Raw genomic sequence first — 18,530 nt, 5'->3', positions numbered from 1 at the left:
TTTTCTAAGTGAGAATTTACCTCTCTTGTATAACACAACTTAGCTGTGCTGCTGCTGCTGCAGTCGTGTCTCTAGATCCTGAAAAATAACACTGTAGAAAGGGTGGGAGGGGGGGAGACAAGCAGCAGCATTACATGGATTTAATGTGACATTAGGCAAATATTGAGCAAGATTTTAATTACAGCGGTTATGGCAAATTTTCCTGCTCTGGGAGATGTCAAAAATCCTCCTATATTTAGTAACCTGAATATGAGAACCTCATTGCCTACTCTCTCCATCTCAGACTGCATGTAAAGTGCAGACTACCAGAGTTAATGGGTTGTAGTTTAAGGGGAGTTCCACTAGATGATGGTATAAATCTTCATAATGAGCACGACCAAAGTGGGCAGCTTGAACAGAAGAAGCAAAATGCCACACAACCAGAGGTGGTGGCAGCCCCTAATCCTCCTCTTGCTGCATCTGAGTGGGGCTCCTGACATTTGCACCGGCCATGCGAACAGCAGCAACATCCGTTGCCACTGCAGTCAGCTGTGGCACCACGCAGGCAGACTGAACAGAGGGCTTGATTTACTTGATTTAAAATCAAGTGACAATTTGCTTAATTTATTTTGCAAATTAGGCTGGGCTAACATCAATTCATTTTAAAATGATACTATAAATGAGAGTAATTGTGTAATTAGCAGCAAATTAATTACAGGGCAGCAGATCCATTTACATGAATCTGAAATAAAAAATTGAAGCTGGGTCTTATGCTCCCCCAGCTGACAGATGTCAGGATGCTGTTGGGGCAAAGGCCTCAGTCCACCTGCCCCAAAAGGAGAAAGGAAACAGCTTTTTGTACAGCTAGATGGCAGCTTCCATAGCTTGTTCAGATTGGCAGTGAGTTCACCTCAAATGTGAGTGTGTGGAGACCTTCTCAGGTAGAAGGAATGTTCCCTGATGAGCTATCAATTTGGAGAAATGGCATATGGGAAAGCCGATGTTGCCAATAAGATCTGCTGAAACTAATAATTAATAATAATAATCATCAGGCTGCTCACATTTTCTGGGGGCTAGTGCATCTGCTCCTACAACATGACCACAAAATTCAGCTTGAGAAATGGAAAACCCAGGTTTAATTTTCATTTCCGTTTTGTTGTACTGGGTCTGGCTGGGATGGAGCTCTTTTTCTCCATAGCATCCTGTATGATGCAATGCTTTGGATTTGTACTGAAAACAGTGCTGGTAACACACCAATGTTTTGACTGTTGCTGAACTGTGCTCACACAACATTGAGCAGGCTGGGGTGGGTGGGGAGCAAGAGTCAGGGAGAGGACAGAGCCGGGACAGCTGACCCCGACTCACTAGAGGGATATCCCACATGCCATGATGGCATGCTCAGCCATAAAGCTCAAGGAAAGGAGGAGGAAGGGGGACATTTGTGGTTAGGGTGTTTGTCTTCCACCACATGTGCTGAGACCCTGCTCTCCAAGGAGTGGCTGGACATCTGCCTGCCCACGGGAAGTAGTGAGCGAGTTCCTTATTTTGCCTGGTCTGCACATGCAGCTTTCGCTTCACCTCTTAAACTATCTTTGTGTTGATTCATGAGTTATCTTGCCTTCTTTCTGTTTTCTCCCCATTCCACAGGAGAGGGGAGCGAGGGAGCGGCTGTGTGGATGCTTGGCTGCTGCCTGGGTCAACGCTCCATACATACATACTGGATTTATTGCCATGCAAATAATTCACTGAAAATTACAGAATTACCTGCATTTATAATATGAATTAAAAAAAAAAAGGAAGAAAAACAACCAACAAGCCAAACATAAAACCCAAAATCAAAAAGTAAGTTAGCGATGAAAAGAATACTGATTCATAACCTCACAGTCTAACCTGTGTGTGAAGGGGATACTCTGTGTTCCTGTAGCAGCTATGCTCTGTAAATCAGTGTATTTCAGAAAGAAATGTGAAATGCAAAATTTTGAAAGATAGTGCTTGAAGTACTTGCTGCCATACAAATTCTATATACAGAAAGGCACCTGTTCAAAGGTAAAATCATATTGCAGAAATATTCTAAATGCTAGTAAGACAGTAACTGAAAACATCATAATAGTCATAGATATAATTTTAACAATTTTAAGGCAAAATATTGAAAATCAGAGCTGACTTTATGTAGGCAACTCTCACATATGCTTTTGTCATAGGGAGAAGAGGACCATACTTAAGACAGGCTTGAATCTGTGCCACACACCATATGCTGAGCCTTTCATTTCAGCTCTAGGTGCTTTTGAGAATGGTGACCTTGATGACTCTTTTTACCCACACAGCTTTATAGAACTGTCTTGTTACATCCTGTGGGGATGCAACTTCTAAGAGGCGAGGGCAAGTCAGAATCAGCTGTTATTGTATGTGGAGTTGCTTGTTGTACAGGGCTGATTGGTTATAAATTGGACACTGAGTAGCACAGACCTCTGTAAAGCATCCAAGTAGTTATGGAGCAATTTGCATCCTTTCACAGATCTCTCAGGAAAGCTGTGAATCTCTAAGCCCGGCCCCAATGTGCAGAGGTGTATGCAGGGACTGTGAAGTGGCATGAGCAAAATCAAGTGCTAAATCTGGGCACCTCCCCTTGGGCAGTAGTGATTCAAAGCCAGAAAGTTGTCATGGCCCTCCTTTGTGTTGTGCACATGAAAATGGCCAGTGGTAGTGGAGGACTATATGGGGCTGTGCCTACCTGTTGGTAGCAACTTGGTTGCTTCTGCAGCACAAAGTAATATATAAGGACCATGGAAAGGAGTCACAGCTTAGCCCCCTCCGCTGTTTCTCTTACCTGCATGACAAAGGATGACACTCCACTGTTGCCAGACCTCAGCTTTGGAAGGGTCACCGTGAGCCTGCAGCCCTGGGCAATGTCTCTGGTTGCTCCCCTTGAAAATCTGCTCTGTCTCACAATTGTTTTTTTTTCCTGTTAATGCCAGACTGCGTTGGTTTTACGAACTGACCTGCTGATTGCTTCTGACTTTGGTTGAAGTTAGCTGTCACACTCTCTATCTCTGTGCTTGGTATACTTAAGCCCTAATCCAGCAAGGGAAGCCACAGGTGCCCTGTATTTAAAGAACCATGGACTGCCAGACCACCACCAGCCCAAGCAGCAGCACAGGTCATGTGGAGACTTGTGTTAGCATGTCTGTCAAAGGCAGGACATGTGACATGACAGGATTCCTGGCTGTAGGAAGACAGGCAGTACGAGGTCTGTTGTAAAGACTGTATGTACAATATTAACCCATCAGAAAAATTTGGACAAATGTAAGGCAGTGGCATGCTGGTTGGCTGCTTTGCATAATGGGGCTGCAGCATTTTTGATCTGGTGCTAGCCAGACTTACTGTATTGTCAAAGTGTAACCTATGCAGAGGGAGGATAGAGGATTGTGGTATCCTCTCAGCGGTATAAAAACAGAACTAAAAGCTTTTTACACATCTTTTGCCAACTAGTAGTTATTTATTTCCCCATCCCCCAACAAAAATAATTCTTCTAATATTTCCACAAAGGATGCATTATGATAATTTCTGTGGTTTTCTCTTCCTCCATTTACTGTAGGATTGCAAAATCAGTGCCAGGAGTTCACTGTGTATGGGGCTTTAATGCTTAGTGTTTCATAGATTTTTACAAGCACTGGCAGCAGTCTAAAATAAAGGGAGAGGAAATCTCATGACTTGACATCTGAAATGTTCCAAGACTTCAAAGAAGTTTCAGCTGGCCAAGCAGCTTCATTTCAATAACTCAGAAGGAAGGTGTAAGGAAACCTGGGAGTTCCCATCAGGGATAGAACGATGGAGAGCATGAAAGAAAATAAATCCCTCCTGGTGGAGCTGGGGTTGAAGTGTCAAGGAGCTGGAGTGCTAAAGGGGCCTGTGCGAAATTTAGGCTGAAGTGTATGCAGGATATATTTGGCCTTAGCCAACTCTGAAATAATAAAGCAACTGTCAGGGCTGGGAGATAGGGAAGAATAACCTTTGAAATGGCTGTGAGTGTGTGAATGTTGCTGATGCCTTTTTTTGGGGGGGGGGGGGGAGGGAGGGTAGGGTCATTTATTGTTTGCAAATCATTCAAGAGAAGAAGGTTTTCTTGTCTCTCTACTTAATGAGAAGATGGCATCTGCCTTTTGGGCAGAAAAAAAAAGGGTCTGAATGCCTAGTTCTCTTGTGAATCTGACAGTTCATCACTGACCAGGAGTGGGCTGGGTTTGGCAGAAATGCCACTGGTGGTGGGCATTACCCTGTGTGTATGGGGACAGCTGCTTTCTAGGGCACACGTGCCTTCCAGAAGCACAGACATGGCAAAGGGCAGCAGAAGAGTAGCAAATGCCAGCTTTTCCTTTAGTGTTGGAGGGCAACAGAGCTGTGTTGCTGCATAGCAAAGAGAGGTGCAGCCAAATGCTGTCTTTCAAACTCTTCTGCGTGTTAATGAAAATATCTAATGCATTATAGCTGCACAGTGTGCAGCTGGACAGCATTGCTGCTTACTCTTTCCTGCCGGAGATACTCTCTCAATTACTCTGCGGAGCCTCTTAAGTGAACTATCCTCGGTTCTTTGTCATGCTGTACAACAGGTTAACTGTACACCATTAAACATTTTCCCTGGGGAGGGACTCCACAGACAAACCATACCAAGGGACTCTTCCATAAAAAGGAGCAATCAACTGTAACAAGTGAGTGATTGCAAAAGGCTCCTGGTGGTGGCACTGGTAGTGGTAGTCATGATAAGGGAGAGAAAGCTGGTTAAACCATCTTCCAGGAGTGTGAAAAACTGAAGGCTGTCAAGGGAATTGGAAGTAAACAGGCTCAGCCACAGCTTCACTGTTTTATAGTGTAACAGAATTGCCAGTAACTTTTGAGAGCCTGAGAGCTGTAGATTATCTTGGTGTTGCAATTTACTCTTAGACTTGGGTTTTCTGTACCTGCGACTTTCCCTGGTGCTAATGCAGTTAACCCCTGTGTACCAGGCTGGCTAGAACCACAGCTGCCTTTCCAGCTGCCCACTCAGTAGCTCGAGGTCATCTAGAAATCAGGGGTTCTGGGTGTAAAAATACCTTTGTTAAAGACGCACACTGCTATAGTAGGAGGTTAAGACATCAAACCTCAGGAGGGATCCAGTCCTTTGAAATGACATGTAGCTTCCAGAGCTGCTTGAATTTCTTCCCAGTCTCAACTGGGGGATTTATCTGCAGTATATTTTATAGCATTTTGTACAGCTACAGATTGCTTTATTTCCTTGCATAAATAACAAAGATCTTCTGTACATTTCTTATTTTTCTGTTTTGAGCTGTAAGAATTGGAGGAAAAACAAAATTTCTGAGTACATATACTTGTTATAAATGTGTATTGTAGATTGGGAATAATAAGAACTAACTTTTTATAGACATCTCTCATTAAAAGTCACCTTCAGAAAACACTGCTGCTCCTTGCTTATAATCAAATGACACCTCATAACCACCTAACCATTTTTAATATCCCCTAGACTCTATTGTATTATGCCAAGGCTCAGACACTGTCTAGCTAGTCAAGGAAAAGAGTATACCATCATATTTAAAAGCAGTTATTGGGACAGGTTTTACAGGCAGTGGGCTAGGACAATTCAGAAACAATTGCTTATGTGATAGTTTGAGGATTTGTCCCTGTCAAACAGTTAATATTGCTTTAATACATGAAGTAGGCTGTATAAGACAGCAATAATGAAAAATGTCAGGAAAGACAATATCAATTGTTATTCAACATCCACATCAAAGATTACTTTTTTGTCAGTAGCTTTCAGAAAATGTATTTTCCATCAGATCTGATTGCGTTCCTCTTTGAAGTGCTCCATCCTCCCGGTAGATTTAATGTGACATCTAGGCACTTTTTAGTCCCTGGGTCTCTGAGGCGATTCAAAGAGGCACAACAAGCCATCACAGGTTTATCCTCAAAGGCCGACACTGTCTGTCTGATTTATTGTAACTTTAAGAATCATCTCCAGCAAAGCATGAGCCTTTCTACCCATCCGCAGCCTCAGACTTTTATCAATTCATTTGTATGCAGCCTGTACATTCTGGAACTGAGAGCCCTATAGCCACTCATGGAAAATGCATTACCTGCTACTAATCCTTTTTATCTTTAAAGTCTGTATTTTTTATGTATAAGTCATTTTGGGTTATCATAAAATATACATAATTCTCGCCCCAAAAAAGACAAAATGAAAAGAGAATATATAATAAGTTATGAGCTTGCCGTGTCCTTATCACCAAGGATTCTAAATAAACAGCTCTCTTTATGTAAACACTGAGGGATATAAAACTGTGATTACTTTCAATAGGGAATAGGAATGCTGCCATTTTTGTTCCTCGTTTCAAAGCAAAACAGTGAGATGAATCATTTTAAACGTGTTTGGGAGCACTTTTATTTTCCGCTTCATTGGTTTGGGGGTCTGACAGTTGTAGGGCTAAGTTGCCTGTCAAACTTCTTCTGTCATAAACTACAGATGTCCAGAAGTACGTTATTGTTTCAATATTTTGCTTCAAATTCATGGTTAACCATAAATTAATGGCATCTGTTATATCTTTCTTTCTTTCTTTCTTTCTTTCTTTCTTTCTTTCTTTCTTTCTTTCTTTCTTTCTTTCTTTCTTTCTTTCTTTCATTTAATTGTTTTCCATTAATGCAAGATGTATTTGAAGCACCTGCAATATCTCCTGGCGTACTGTGAAAAATGTTGCTGTGTCTGGGAGGATGACACAGTTCTGGGAGCAGGGCTTTTTGTGGAGGCGTGGAGTTTGCTCACTGTAAGTTCTGTGCATTATTTTCTTAAACAGGCTGCTTCTGTGAATATTGCTGCCAATAACTTCATGAGACAGGTGAACTATTTTTTTTCCCTTTATATTGGATACAATATTAATCCTGGATGAAACTTTTAAAAAATTAAACCTTACCTTCATCCATTCATGTCAGTCCTGTATCTCACATGTATACTATATAAGATAGCGAAAGAATAGGGAAAGTAATAGTGTGTAATAGGCACATCAATCCATGTTTAGGCACTTCTTTTTATGTATATATCTGTATACATGTATATATATATTTATACGTATATATATGTATAAATCCAAGTCCTTGCATGTGTGCATGTATATGTATGAATAAGGTTTTTCTCATTGTGAATAACTGAAAGCAGTCACCAGGACAGGTTTCACTGGTAGTGGGCAAAGACAGTTTAATTGACAGTAGGGAAAGTGCATGTTCTTGGATTCAATATGGCCTGAAACCATAAAAGACTTTAAAGGGCCAGCTTTAACCCCAGACCACTGGAACTTCAGAATCTAGCTGGAAGTAGGAATCTAAACCTTTTTGCAGGTACAGGCCTATATGTCCCTAGTGAGTCAGTGGCTCTGATCAGTGAGTCTGGTCTCATGTTCAAACTCTTTCTGTACTTATGAAGAGAAACAAATGTTTAACATTGTACACTTACTAACAGATATTACATTAACTAACTAAATTAACTGAGTTAAAACAAAATATAATGGAGGATAGAGCTGGGTCTATTTGTTAGGTGATATGCAAGAAACAAACACATGGGGAATGTAAAATCCAAATTTTTTGTTAACATTTGGCATTAATACTTGTGACAATTTTAATGAATATTTTTGCAATCTAACGGTCAACATACTAAATTATTAATATAGTGAATAAGAACAGCTGTACGATACTGCTAAAATACTGCTGCAAGCAAAATCATTACATGTATGGCTGGCAACAATTTTTGGTGATGAACTAACAATACTCCTTATAAAGTTACTTGGCTAATGCCCATAAAACTCAAGGCATACCATGAATTCTATGTAAGACACTAGTTTGAGAGAGTTAATGATGTATGTCTTGATATACTCTTATTGGTCCTGTTGACTTCAAGGGATTATTCACAGCTTACATGATGAAGCTTGTCCCTTTGCATGTTTAGGACTGAATTTTCCTTGATAGCCATTGGACTTCTGGGACTGAATTCAGCAAATGAAAGCCAGCCTTTCAGGAACTCTCTAATTTACTGGCAAGTACATAATAGAAAATCGGGTCAGGTTCTGCATTTCTTTCCTGAGAAGTCTCTGCAGAACTGCAATCCCCATTAAACAGTTGTCTTTTGCCAGCTGTTCCCTCCATCAGGACTTGATTTCTAAACTTGTATCACAGTGTAGTATGTGCTGAGACAGGATATATATTTGAGGGCTACTTTTTTGTCTTTAAAGCATGCTGCAGAATAGAAATATATGGCTAGGAAAAGGATATTACTGCTTTTTTCCAGAAGTCATGCTTCTTTTTAAACTTGATAAACATTAATTACTATCACAGCCCATTTATTTCTCTAAGTCTGGTTTGTCCTCTGAGTTTGATTTTGCCCTTCAATCACCAATTTTTTCCTGCCCAGATCAAGAAGTGCAACTTTTGTGCATATTACCTGTTTCCTCTTGTTGCTAAAATGATGAATTATAAATAATTATTCAACTAAAGTTACCATATTTATCACTGAAATGCGGACTTCTAGAATGTATCATAACTTTCTCAATGGATTGATTTCTCGTTTCTTATTTGTACTATTTTGATAATGTCCTTACCTCTGGGTTGTGTCCAGATCCTTCAGGTGTACAGTGGAACCAAACAGAGAAACCTGTTGTGCAGTGCAGGGTTTTATCATGGGAGAACACAGCAAATGATGATTTACTGTAACAGGAGCTCTAGGGCACACACAAGTAGGAGGTGTCTTTATAACTCACAAGCCCCAAATATTTTCTTTGCCATAGAAAGACAATTAAAATTCCTGTCCACCCAACCCTGAAATACATGGAAAGACACTTATCTGCACTGGAAAACGGATCAAGCCATAAGAGGGCAAATATGTGTTGAGACAGAGAGTGCATACCTAATAGAAAGCTACTTCCCTTTTTTAAACACCTCCTGAACCTCTGTGGCGCAGGAGCACTGGAGTGTTTATGCTCATGACACTGACGGACCTTCTAGAAGCACACTACGTGGAAGCAGCAGTGAATTAGTACAGCCAAAGCCAAACACTGTTCCCTGTGCAAGTTAATTGTAGGCAAAGTAACTTGTCATAGCAAGTTTCCTACACTGTCTTATTAATGAACCTTGGCATTCCCTTAGAGGGCTCTTGTACAAGGTTGAGAGAACAGTTCAGGTTTTGTATCTCACTTTGCCTCAGATTTTATGTCTTGTCGTCTATGCCTTAGCTTTTCTCCATTTAGATTGTTGCAAACATATGAATTATTGTTGGTAATAAGAAAAAATTAATTTCATGAATGTATAATTTATTTAGGAAGTGCTTTCACTAATCTCGTAACAAGACATACCTGATCTTTCTCATACCAGGCACTGTCTACCAGTTTGTCTGAAGGAGGAAATATACAGAAACATCTGTGTTTTTAAGCACAGATAAATAACCTTTATTTTGCCTGGGGCAGAAATTTAAACAAAGAATACTCTTGCATACCAAAGCCCAAACCTTTAAAAGTAATATAATTGACAGGATGTTGAACAAGATGTTGCTATTGAAATTTGGGAATATTTATTTATTTTTTTTCTTTAATAAATTTCCTATGATAATAAGGGAAACAAATTCCTAAATTGACAATGGCAGTGCTATGGATTTTGTTAATGACTTTATAGTCTGTGAAAAGGCATGTGTTCTACTTTCAGCTAAAAAGAGTGAAGCCTCTTTATTGTAGAAAGAGCTTTAATAGGTTGCCTGCATTTTCAGTTCTGTAATGTTGCTCTGATAGACTACTTGAGATCCTCATGACTTTGTCACCTCCTTGAAGCTGACTGGTTAACTAGGATGGGATGGTGGAAACTTTAAAATCCCGGACTCTGGTTAGGACTTCCTAGGCAGTGTGGCCAGGCCAGGCAGGGGTGACTGTGCAACTTAATGGCTGCTTAATTACTCTAAGGTTGATTTTTTTTTTTTTTCCGACAGGATCAGCAGGGTAAAAATATGCCTCAGAGACATCAAAATTCCCTGGCAGCTCTGGTGCAAAATTTCTCTGCTAACCACTGAAAAGCAGGATGCAGGAAATTGGCCATCAGTCGTAGCAGGGAGAAAGTGGTTTTGTTGCCAAAGGTCCATTCTCTTTGGATTCCTCTTTTTAAGATAGATTATTTAAGAGACTGTGATGTTTCAAAAGGATGTACTGACATTTTCAGAATCTAACGTATACTCTTTGTGTTACCAGAACTGCTCTTCAGTGATCTACATTCAGTTGTTATCAATGCTATCTAGTTGCTAAATTGCCACTAAACAGAGATGGCAACATTTTGCACAATTTTGAGTCTTATCTGGGAGACAGATTGCAGCAGGATCCATGGTACTATAAAGAACCAACATTCATCTGCAAGTAGCCTCTTCTGTTTGTTGTAATGAGCATGTATCAGTTGCATATTCATTTTTCCTCCAAGTTCTGGGAGTCAAGAAAGCTTGTTCCAGCTCGGGAAGGCAGATGACCTCTCTGATTAAGGCCACATTTTGTGAGGCCTAGGAAAAACCCCTTCCCCCAAAAAAGATGGAAAATCCCTGTATAGCAAGAAAGACCAAAATAAATAAATAAATCACATCTCTTTCTATCCCAAACAGCTTTAAAGGGTTGATTTAAAGGCAATTCCCTGTTAAGTTTTGAGAAGAGCTATGCTCAGACATATCCAAAAGTTTTTACCAGTCAAAACAGACATACTTTCAAGTTACCCAAGTCCAGAACGATACAGGCAAAAAGACCCAGACTGCCTTTGCTGGCAGGATTATTTGGTGAAAGATTGAGCTCAGTGCTTAGATTCCAAAGAGATAAGAATGTAAAAATACAAAGCAAGGGAGCTTTTGAAAACCCAATAAAAAAGTCATAATGTCAATGATTACCTAGATTATTATATAACTGACAAAATAAAAGGGGATGTTTGTTGTTGGAACATTTGTATGTGTTCTCCAAATGTGTTGGAATAATTTACAGTGGTATATACACTTGGATCTACACTATTTTTAGACCGAGCTCTGAGTGAGTAACGGTACAAAAACTGCTCAAATCCAAGAGCAGACGATGAAGCACCAAGGCTTGCCTTGTCCTTTGGGAGCAGTTGCAACAATTGTCCTTTCCAAGATGCAGGAGCTGCCCTTTGACATTTGGCCAGGGTTGGTCAAGTGCATGGGACTTCTAGGCCAAACCTTATTCTGACACATATTGTTCTGTACATAAAGTTGGTTTTGTACACTGTTACTGAAGGACCCCCCAGGGAGCTGACAAAAGTGTGCTTCTAACCATTTTGCACTGCTGCAAAGGCACAATTCTGAATTGGACTAACATCTACTGCACAACACCGGCAGTACAAAGATTGCAAAATTCATTTGTTGAATTTCAATTAATGTGTGTGGCAGACAACTAATAGTCTATTCCTACACTTACACAAATTCACACCAGACTATTTGGGATTTGGGTGGAGAAGATTTGCTGGATATCGGTTTGGGCAAAAAAATACTTGGGTGAGAGGAGAGGGATGGAATAGTAGAGTAATTTGCAAGTTAAATATTTGGCTGGAAAAGCCTTAGGAATTTGAGCAAAGAAAGTATGTTGTTTAATGTCTCCTGCAGCAGAAAAGAACTTCATGTAAATGAACTGCATTTTATCAAACTACCAATCACTCCTTTTCAGATAAAATAAAGCCTACAAGGCTCTGATATTGGCTTACTCCTTCAGCAAAAGTGGTTGAAAACAATAACTAAAGAGTGACAGAATGACTGACTCTGATCACGAACAGAAACACTCAGGTAAGAAAAACAGAAGTATTGCATGGAGACAGTATCAGAAGTATAGCCCCGATTGACCTGGCCTTGGCTGGGTTTCTATGTATTGTGAGTGGAAACTCTTGTAGATGAGAAGAATGCTGTATTCAGCCAGTTTATTTAATACTCAACAGCCTTTGCAGAATTGCTGTGAAATATCTGACCTGATCTGGAAGTTGATGATTTCCTACATGTTCTCCCTACCTTGTTTTTCTTATTTACACTTTTTTTTTTTTTTTTCCCCCAGGAGAATGTAATTTTGAGCTAGAGAAAAGAATTCTCCCCATGGAGAAGCTCAGAAGGTGGCAGCTTAGGTAAACATAGTATCTTTTATTCTTCCAAATGCAAACTGTTTGTGAATTCCTTTTCCCTCAAGATCAGATGTGAATTTCTTCCTTGAGCATCCTGGTTTTATAAACTAGGGCTAAGTAGCATTCTGTCTTACATTGTTAGCATCAGCTGATTATTTTTTTGCTAAACACACTGATAAATTTTAAGACATTGACTTCTGACAAGTGAAGCTTTAATAAAGTGCTATTTTTCAAAATATTGCAAGTCCCATGTATCATAAGATGATGTAATAAAGACAAATATCCGACCAATAATGAAAAGCTAGGTAAATGCGAATGTTTAATGTCTATTGTATGCAGGGAAGTACATTAAGGCAGATCTAAGAGACACTTTAATGGATTTAACATTAACAATCAGACCTGGACTTAGTATAAATCAAATAACACCGCATTTCAGCCTAATGTACACCCACTCATTCATTAACACTGTTCAATGCAGATTATAAATATTAGTGAAGAAATATCCAGCTCTTGAAGAACCTTTCCACATACCCAGCAATAATTGAATAATAATGATGACAGTCTTATTTTTATGAATCACTATAACTTATTGATTTGCACTTGGGGCTTAAGAGAGCTTTCTCAGCCAGTATGCAACAGGAAATGGTTATAAGCTGTTTTTTTTTTATTTAAAAAAAAAAAAAGAGAACAGTGGGAAGGTGTTAGAAGTAACATTAGGTATCAGATAATTGCAGATGCAATCAAGATGTAATGATAGGGTCCCCTAAATTACAAACAAGGTTATAAAAAGTAAATTAATTACCTCTCCTTACATATGTGTTCATGTATACACACTCCTTTGAGAAGAAAGCACATTGTTATTTCTTTATTTTGCCTTCAAAATAAAAAAGAGAGGAAATACTTGTAAATATTTTATGAATTGATTATTGTAATAGTAAAAGGAGAGGAAAGTAGACTTTACCTCTCTCTGTGATATATAACTTCTAAATAACATGAGCAATGCAGGGTTCTGGAAATGTATAATCTATTACTATAAAAAAGAGCAGAACTCTCCCATCTTCTTCTTGTAAGAGATGTACCAGTGTTTGTTAGGGAGCTTTTTCCTATCTTGTATCTCAAAGTGGTAGAAAATTGAATAGCCTGTAGAGGTATGAAGGTAATACTAGCATATATGTCTGTTTTGAAATAGGAGATGTATGTGTATGAGTGTGAGCATTATCGTTTACTTTTCTTCTTTGTTGTTTTTGGAAAACACAAAAGATCAAATTTCACAAACAGAAAAGACAAACTGGCATTTCTTAAACATTTATTTTACTATACCAAGATTGTACTTACTGAGACTGATATACCTAGAATGCCACCATGTATTAAGTTAACTTGAGACTGTATTCTTCTGTTTATTTAAAAAGTCAATTTACATAATTAATGCTAGGATTTATTTATTTTTATGCTAACGTTTAATGGTGTAACAATTACTTTGTTTCACAAGACTCCCTCTCCCTTTAATGATCTAAAATTTGCATAGCATGTCTCAGTCTAATTTACTGAAATGAGTTTCATCAAGGCCAGATTCTGAATGAGATTCAGATGTGCAAAAGGAGTTTTGACATTCAGAAGTTCACCATAAAGCTCCAGGCTGTTGGAAATTTAGGGAACTTCATTAATAGGCATAATTAAATCACGGCAATATTTTTTGGATTCAGGTGTCCTGCTGGGAATTCTGAAATATGTAAGCTTGTAGCATAATCCAATGAAACTTAGGTGTTCAGGAGTCTTAGCTATGAGTAAAAATGTCAAAAATACTATTTTAATATGGTTTCTAATTGTTTTATACTATGTGAGCATAAAACCACGTGTTGCCAAGTCCAATTACAAAATGAACTGTAACATGAATTACAGCATTATTGATTGGGTTAATGCAGATTGCAACACAGTTGTTATATATCACTATACAAAATGTTCATACTGTAAATATGCTTAAAAGGAATGACCGTCAAAATACCACAGCTGTGGGCACTCCATCAGTTGTTTTCAGGTTAAGGCTTTGTGAGATAACACAGAGAATTAACCCTACATGAGATTGCTCTCCTCCAAATGAAATGATACACCTGGTGAAACCAGAGTAGCAGAAACCTTGTGAAGTTCCTCTAACAGGGCACTTGGGAGGCATCCTCTCAGGTCAGAAGATTTGAAGGACTAAAAAGTTAATAGGGTAGAGTAACCCAGACGTTTGCTACATGGGAAGATGCCAACAGCTGAGCAGGTAGAGCAGCTACTAATCTTATTTACCTTCTTTCAGCAGCTTTAGGACTTTAGCTGGCTAAATCCTTAGGTAACTGCCTGTAACAGCAAGAAGAGGAACTTTATTCTGTATCAAGTGCCATTCTGTTCTCTCCGAAAAAGTCATTGAGAGATCTTTGTGCTGAGCAGCAGATGTACAGCAAACCCACATATGCAGTAGCTGCTTGCATAGAGGTGCCCCCACCTGCACAGGGTGGGAGTAACACCGCAAATCCCATTTAAAGAAGCTGTATTCTGTGATGCACAGTCCTAATCTTTTTTCCTCCATTGTGGTTAAATACTCTTACCTGGATAAATTTGACAGTAATAAAGAAATCAATTTTTGGTAAAATTTGCAAATTTAACATGGTTGGCTGTGCACGTTGTATAACAAAATATATCTGTGGGATTACTGTAAAGACTGTGGACTATGTGGACATGGAAGCAGAGCAGCAGCAACTTTAGGGAAGTTCCCCCTATAGGCTGTCTAGAATGCCTCCTCTAATGTTAGAGGCTGATGTAAACTACATAATTAACCATGGTACTTTCTCCCAATTTACTGTGAGCTGTTCCTGGATGTGAATACAAAAATTTTGGTAAACGAATGTAGGAAGGTTTCTTCGGCCTTTCCTTTTTCTGTGCCTAGTGAGATGAACTTCACTTGCCTTGTTAATGACTTTTTCAGCAATGAGAGATGAGCAGGAGACACATGTTCACAGTTCCACCACATACAGGGAGGTGTTAAAAGAGACCTAAAATAATATATAAGAACCAAAAGGATTATCTTTTACTTGTTCTGGGTGATTTCTGTAGCTATTAGGAATTCCCACAGAAAACAAGGAGTGTGGGCTGTGTGTGTGGAGCGTTGACCTAGGCAGCAGCCAAGCATCCACACAGCCTCTCCCTCACTCCCCTCTCCTGTGGGATGGGGGAGAAAACAGAAAGAAGGCAAGATAACTCATGAATCAAGACAAAGACAGTTTAAGAGGTGAAGCAAAAGCTGCATGTGCAGACCAGGCAAAATAAGGAACTCGCTCACTACTTCCCGTGGGCAGGCAGATGTCCAGCCACTCCTTGGAGAGCAGGGCCTCAGCATGTGTGGTGGGTGTTTGGGAAGACAAACACCCTAACCACAAACGTTCCCCTTCCTCCTCCTTTCCTTGAGCTTTTATGGCTGAGCATGCCATTGCTGGAAGTTGGAAAAAGTCATGCAGAAAATGCTGCCTGTGGTGGTGTGGGTTTTGAATGAAAACAGTGGGACAATATTACTGTCCAGCTTCCTCTGATGAAGATGTAAGAAAGCCATAATCCTCAGCTGCCTTAGCTCTACAGATAGGCTTTTGTTTATGACAGAGTAGCTGATTCACTGACTTCCTTTAAAAAATATTCTGCTAACACAATCCAAGTCAGGTTTCTTCTCTGCATATAAATTGATACTTTTGTTTGAATAAGGGGTTTGTCAAAGGGGAGCTGTGTAGCAGTGCCTCTGCTGCTTGGGCAGTGCATTTGTATACAGCCCCTTCCTTCTGCCAGGAGACATCAGAAATTACTTCAACTGTAGTGGGCACTGAGACTACTTCAGAATTTTCTGATGAAAGGATAAAGCCACCCTTTACATTGCAGTGTAGCATATTAGATTCGGAAGCAAGAAGTTGTTTTCCACCTCTGTGCCAGAATCATCAGTGTTTTTTGTCTTTTTTTTTTTTTTAGTGGGGGCTGTTTAGTTTGTTTGTTTTTGTTTTGCATGGGTTTTTTTTACTGCATGGATTTAGTGCTTAGCATGCAAGGTGATCTCACCCGTGCCATGTGTCCTTTTGTGTGTTTCTATGGTATTTGCCATTTAAAACTAAAAGCAACTAACTTTTGGCAACCCAGTCTAGTGGAAGATATCCCTGCCTATGGAAGTGGAGGTGGAATGAGATGATCATTAAGATGCCTCCCAACCCAAATCAATCTATAATTCCTTGATATGGTATGAGATATTGCCCTGGTGAGTTGGGGTCAGCTGTTCTGGCTTTGTCCTCTCCTTGCTTCTTGCTACATGTTTTCTGAGGTGGATAGCTCCTTTTACAATGTGTTCTGACTTTTTTGGAGTTAGAAATAAGAAGCAGACATTTTCAAATGCAGTGTACTGTCATTCCTGTACACTCACAATGCTCTGTTGGAGGCTATCACACAATGCTTCTGTTCACTGACAATGTGTTACACTGTAGTATCACTACTGCAGTTTTCAATTGCTTGAAGTCAACGGTAGTGTCTGAAGCTGCAAACCCAAAAGCAAGAGGTATTATTCTGTTTGGAAACAACGATAAGTAGAAGATAATCACTGATCAAGGAGGTTTATCACGCTATCAGTATAACATATTAAGACTTTACAATAATTAAATCTTTAATCATTTGCAGGCAGCTTAAAATCACTGTAACCAGAGGATTGATCACTACTCAATGGCAGGAAGGCTGTTCTCTTGGAGGGTAAAATCAGAAGTTATTTCTGAATCTGAATAATTGAGGGCAATTGCAACTTCTGGCCAGCAGAGATGAAAAAGATGGGTGGCTTGGAGAGCAAACTGCCTCAAGTGAATCATGGTATATTAAATGTCTCCTACAGACCATGTGTGTTGTATCACCTGAGTGCTAAATGTGGATCAGGAGTATCTTGATCATTTCAGTGATAACAGAAAAACTTGACAGAAAAACTTGATGTGTTAGTTTTGGTCACGTTCTGTTTTCAGACATAAGTGCACACATTCTGGGATTTTATTACGTGAACATAATGACTAGATATAAACTTAATTGTTTTTTTCCTCCAAACAAAAGTATTTTATTTTAGAATAAGGCTAAAAATTATAAAAATTAAAGGGATTGATGCAAAGTTATGCTTTTGCTGTTGGACAGGTATGATGAATGAAGGGTCACAACTCATTAAGCCCATGGAACAGAATACCTGCTAAACAAAGTTTTAAAAAAGAAAATAAATTATGCTCTACTTCTGAAGCTCCTGACTTATTGCTCATCAGACATTCCTCTGAAAATCAAGGGCTTCCTGTGAATGAATAGAATAAGACAGTAGTTTAATTCTCACTTTCCTTTGTTTTGTAAGTTAGAGCTAGCCATTAGAATGATAGAATGATATGGAATAGAGAACTGTTTTCCTGAGCTCTTTTCTGGATGACCACATGTTGTATAGGGCTCCAAAAAACAAACAAACAAACAAAAAACCACCCTTCAGGTCTTGGGTATGTTCGATGCTAGCTTTTGGGTTGTACCTGTTGCTACTATCTTTAATGATTTTTGGCAACATTTTAGCCCAGGTGATTTTGTGGACTGATTAACATTAGTATTCTGGCTTGCATTTTAAGCTCTTAATAAATCACCAATTTATTTAACTTAAATAGAATACTCATTTAACTTAAATAGAAGATTTCAGCTGTTGAGTATGGTTTTAAACATAAGCAGAAAGAGCTTTATTATTAATTTGTTCAATGACATGTAGGTCTTTCAGAGGAGATAAAGCCTGGAAAGCCCTCCTGCAGAAAACAGTATGTCACAGACAAGACCAAACAAACCCATACCGTCCCACTGGTCATATCTGATGAAGTTGCTTCTAGAGTGATGTCCATGGTCTAAAACCTGTTGAACTTTTGATGTATCACCTGGAAATGTGTGCCAGTTACAATAACATCTGGTCATTGCTGCCGTGGGACTAAAGGTATAGAAATCATGTCCTCCAACCGATTCTCTCAGAATGATGCTGTTTCCATGTTAGCTATATTAAATGTTTCCCATTTAGCTATATTAATTTTTTTATTTATTTTTAACACATGAGTTTTAATGCAAGATCATTACTGTGCATTTAAAAAAAATATTCTCAACAGGATAAAGATATATACACACATATATATAAAACCACTTCAATTTTTCTATGGATCCTGATAAAACCTATTCCATGGATAAATTTCATCTGCAGAGCTCATGAAAAAAAGGATTTCTGTAAAATAATATGTTACCTGTGTCAGGCCTATTCTCCCTTTTCCTTATGTCAGCAAAGCTAGGGGGCTAAAACAAAACAAACAAACCAGCTGTTTTGTGCTATACTGGCAATGTGCAGC

The 18,530-nt window shown here is 39.1% G+C and overlaps 1 long non-coding RNA gene across 1 annotated transcript in view; it reads left to right on the top strand.

Moving 5' to 3' along the window:
• The first annotated feature begins 11,499 nt into the window (after nt 1-11,499).
• LOC310889008 overlaps nt 11,500-18,530 on the top strand; it is a 52,722-nt gene continuing 45,691 nt past the window's right edge. Inside the window, exons 1-2 of the long non-coding RNA XR_014576315.1 lie at nt 11,500-11,815; nt 12,078-12,144. This is a non-coding gene — a long non-coding RNA (uncharacterized lncRNA). The remainder of the gene's footprint in view (nt 11,816-12,077; nt 12,145-18,530) is intronic.

Source organism: Anser anser (assembly GCF_964211835.1).
Source record: "Anser anser genome assembly, chromosome: Z".
NCBI lineage: Eukaryota > Metazoa > Chordata > Aves > Anseriformes > Anatidae > Anser > Anser anser.
This window is presented reverse-complemented; position numbering and strand designations above follow the sequence as displayed.